We start from the raw sequence: 4,629 nt of genomic DNA, 5'->3' as shown, positions 1-4,629 counted from the left end.
TGAAACCCCAACCCCAAGACGGGTTCACAGTTTGGAAGGCACTAGCCTGCTGTGAGTCCCCTTTGCCCAGCAAAGCAATCAAGCTGCCTCTTTTCTTCTAAACTCTAAGACCCTGTCTCTGGGTTATTTGGCTCGTCAGGGACGGGGTTGGGGAGGGCGATCTTTCGGCAACACCCGCACAAGTTTCCCTGAGTGGCAGGAACCAGCGTGGCCCTCAGGCCTCAGCCCCGCAGGCAGGCAGGCAGGCAGGCAGGCAGGCAGGCAGGCAGGCAGGCAGAGCTGGAGCGACCGTTGGTCCCGCCCCCGCCCGCGCACCTCCCCCCCGCCCCCCGCCGCTGCTTCCGCCGCCGCCGCCGCCGCCGCCGCCGCCGCCGCCGCCGCCACTGCCGCCGCCGCCCAGGCCTCCTCCACCGATCGGTCCCAAATCGGGTCCTAAATCGACTGGACTGTCTCCTGGAAGCGGGGGCGGGGACGTCAGGAGGATCCATTCGGCAGGGCCTCGTTCAATCGCTTCATTCAAATGCAGAAAGCTCTGTGCTCAGGTCAGAGCCTTTGACTTGGCCTCCGGCTCCTCTCCGTTGAACGGCTTTTGTTTTTTGGTTTCAATTTCCCCACCCTTAGGCCACCCCGTCCCAACTGCACGGAGGGAGGCGGGAGGGAGGGGGGAGAATCTCGCCTGGTCTCAGGCCAAAGGAGTCCCCTCCTTTTCCTAACCTGGGTAAACCCCACTAAACCGTTTGAGAATCATGCAAGGGCATGGAAGCAGACCTCTGACTTGATAGATTCCTCTGGGATGGGAGACTTTAAAAAAAAAAAAATTCTTTTTCCCCTGCTTCCAGGGAGGCAGAAAGGAGGGACAGAGTGTTCCTCTTGCCTCGGGCAGTTCTTTCTTTGTTTGTTTCTTTCTTTTGTTAAATCATGCTTTTTTTTTTTTTTTCCTTTTTTTCCTTCCAGTTTTATTGAGACACAGTTGACATACAGCAGTGTATACTTTGGGGGGCGGGCGGGGAGAGGAATTCGATTTTATGCATTTATTTTTGACCGGAGGTACTGGGGATTTAACCCAAGACCTTGTGCTTGCTTGCTAAGCACACACTCTACCACTGACCTATACCCTCCCCCTTGGCCACTTGTGAAGTCCCTTTCATTCAGCATAATCCATCGGGCACTTGCATTTTGGGGCAGCCTACTCTGGACCCCAACATTTCCCTATTCTGTAACTTCCCTGGAAGTTTTACACATTAAAAGCTGGGCTGTTGACTGTGCGTGTGCGTGTGCGTCCGTGCGTGCGTGCGTGCGGTCTGGGGGCAGGAGGGAGGGAATGGTTTCCTAGGGGGCCTGCGTTTCATGGACCCAGTTTCTTAGTTCTGAGAACAGGTCTGTTCAAGGAAACAGTTGTAGTATCTCGTCTCAGGAGGCGGTGGTGTCGATGGGCTTCTGAAGCTAGGCGTAGGGAGCAAGCAGTCAGGTATCGCCTAAGAGGCACTTGTGTGGACAACCAAAGTACAGCACAAAGGTGAATCGTCGGAGCAGATGAGAAACCAGATTCAGGGCCGGGAGTAGGGGGTCAGTCTGGTAGGAGATTTCCACACATCGGGGTCATCGAAACGGCTCGAGCAGTTTGAAATGCCTCTGATGAGGTCCTGGGGTGTTCGGCTCAACTCTCTGAGCGGCTCCCCCGAAAACAGGCCCGAGGATGGTTTCCACAGGAGCTGTTGTGGCCATTTCTCTGACGTTTACCTCCCGTTGTCCAGCTTCCGTCTGCAGGGCTTCAGGAGACGGAGCGTTTTCGTACTCAATGATGCCAAGGCAAAAGGGTGAGAGAAAATGGGAAACATTCGTGGAGAGGGTCCTAGGCAGATAGTGGAGGCAACTAGAAGACCTTCAGTCTCCGGGCTGGCTTTCAGGTTGAGACAAAAACCCTAAGGAAAGCGCTTGCTGCCACAGCACATAGACTAACATGGGAACCATCCAGAGAAGATCAGCACGGCCCCTGAACGTGGACGACACACGCCCATGCGTGAAGCGTTCCATAGTTTTAGTGAAGTCAGTCACCCAGGGAAAGACAGATATCCTATGCCATCACTTCTAGGTGGGATCTGAAAGTAAGTCAAGACACCCATCCATACATAAATAACTCCATTTTAAAAAGACTCCGAGGAACCTATTTACAAAACAGAAACAGACTGGACTCGCAGACATGGAAAAGAAACCGATGGTTAACACAGGGGACAGGGTAGGGTGGAGGAACGGGGTAAGGCGGAGGGATAAATCAGGAGTTTGGGATTAGCAGATATAAACCACCCTATACAAACTAGGTACACAAGTAGGTCCTACTGTCTAGCACAGGGAACTATGTTCAATAGCTTGTAATAACCTATCCTGAAAAAGTATACGTGTGTGTGTGTGTGTGTGTGTGTGTGTGTGTGTGTGTGTGAATAAGTGAATCACTATGCCGTACGTCATAAATGAACACAACATTGTAAGTCAACTATACTTCCATTGACAGAGAGTTCCTACAATAAGCAGGCAGACAGACCGACAGACCGTCAGACAGACAGGCAGGCAGGCAGACAGACAGACAGACAGACAGACACACACACACACACACACACACACACACACACTGTCTGTCTGTCTGTCTGTCTGTCTGTCTCTCTCTCTCTCTCTCTCTCTGTCTGTCTATCTGTCTGTCTCTCTTCTAAGGGTGGAGAAGAGTTTGCTGAGCTATTTCGGGGGCCCGCTCATCCTAGTTCCTATCTCCAAGTTGGTTCAAAGTCCAAAAGGCCGTCAAGCACTTAGTCAGATAGGTCCCTCGAAGAATACCTCCCACATCACGATGACAGACTTCTTAGGCCAGCCGAGAAGGTCCTTCAGTTCTGTGCCCATCTTGGCTCTAAGTTGATGTCAGTCCTCCAGGATCCAAGAAAGCCACGTTGGAAAACAAGTGGTGATTTTGATGGGACAGAAGATCAGTCATTTGGGGGGCGAAGGGTGGGGTAGGGAGAGATACCAGCCTGTCTGTCTGTTTTCATCCAGTGTGGGAGCCTTCCCAAAGAGATAACTCGAGAAGAGAGAAACGGGGAGTTGACAAAGAACACGTGCGGTGGCGTGCCCTCCCCCCACCCCAGGAGAAGGCCAAGCCAGAAGTCCCTCCGGATGGCGGGCTCTGGACTCCGGCTTCCAGGGGAAGCGATATTTTTTCCTCCCCATTTCAGGCCCGGAAGAAGAGGGAGAGGCAGAGTGTCCTTCTCGGGCATCCGTTGTTTCTGAAGCACGCTTGTTGCCGAAAGATCGGCCCCCGTCCCCGATGAGCCCAAGAATCCAGAGACGAGGCCTTGGAGCTTAGAAGAAAAGAGGTCATTTTATCGCTCTGCCGGGCAAAGGGGATTCACAGCAGGCTAGCGTCTTCAAAACTGTGTACCCACCTTGGGGATGGAGTGGGTGGGGTGGTTCTAGAGCCATAGCTCAAACAATCAAGCATCGATCACCATCCACAGAATCGTTTTCTCATCAGAAGACTCAGCATGGTGTCACGATGCCTCCCAGGTGACCCATTCTATAGAGGCTGGCGGTTAGATCTCATTATCTCATAAGCACTCAAGGTGTGGCCTTCTTGGTCACTCAGGCTATTTTGTCAGGTCAGTAGTCCCGTGACCGACCGACCTTCTCCTCGGAGAAGGACTCAGAGACCCAGCACGATGATGACTTGCAATGACTGAAATACAGTAGAAACAGTAAGATCGATAGCTTCCAGTTTCAACAACGGGCCTGGAACCGTGAGCAGCAACCGGTCAGTCAGAAGAGTCGACCGTTTTAAGGGCGAGCATAAGAAACCGAATGACACCCCCCCCCCAAGCAAATGAATGAATGAATGACCTAATGATCCTCCCCTCCTCTCCCCCCCCACCCCCGCCCAAAAACGAAGCAATCCGTTAGCCTAATTCCGGCCATTTTATTCATCCTCCTTCACCCTGAAGCCCCAGTCAGCCACGTGCCACAGTGGTCTGTTTTCTGGTTTCCTCCACCACCCCAACCCCCACCAACGACCACCCCGCCAACATCCCCCCATGCCCAACCACCACCCCAAGCGCGGGACTGGACGGGGGTGCTGGGGGCTGAGGGGGCGGCGATGGCGGCTTGAGGTGAGGGTGGGGAGTGTTCCGCCCAGATCGTATAGGAAGCTCAAACACAGCTGCAGTACGAGACGAGATGGTAGATTTCTGTGAGTCCTCCCTCCTCTTAAAATCCTTCCTAAGGAGGAGACAGACAGAAAGAGAAACATCACCCTCACTCCCAACGCCTCCTGTGCCCTCGTTGCACCCCAAAACAACAACAAGAAAAACAAAAACAAACACAACCACAAATAACTCGCTGTCCCTGGGGAAGAAGGTTTCGATGGCATGGGGATATCATTCTAAACTTCATTCCCTCTTCATCACATTTCATGGAAACCGATTTCAATCTATGAGGCCCTGTGAAGGTAGGGGTTGGGGGGTTAGGGAGGAGGGAGGGAAGGGAAGGGGGGGAGAGAGAGAGAGCAGAGGAGAGGAGGGATAAAAGGGGAGAGGACAGGAAAGGAGAGGAGGGAAAAGAGGGGAGGGAAGGGGAAGCGAGAGGAGGCGAGGG

The 4,629-nt window shown here is 53.2% G+C and overlaps 1 non-coding gene across 1 annotated transcript; it reads left to right on the top strand.

The window, feature by feature from the left end:
• The first annotated feature begins 1,931 nt into the window (after positions 1 to 1,931).
• On the top strand, positions 1,932 to 2,040 carry LOC140692316 (U6 spliceosomal RNA). The gene has a single exon (XR_012067887.1). It is a non-coding gene; the product is annotated as a U6 spliceosomal RNA (small nuclear RNA).
• The last annotated feature ends 2,589 nt before the right edge of the window (positions 2,041 to 4,629 follow it).

This window comes from Vicugna pacos, unplaced genomic scaffold (assembly GCF_048564905.1).
Source record: "Vicugna pacos unplaced genomic scaffold, VicPac4 scaffold_5, whole genome shotgun sequence".
NCBI lineage: Eukaryota > Metazoa > Chordata > Mammalia > Artiodactyla > Camelidae > Vicugna > Vicugna pacos.
Note: the sequence above shows the minus strand (reverse complement) of the source record. Positions and strands in the feature narration are given on the sequence as shown.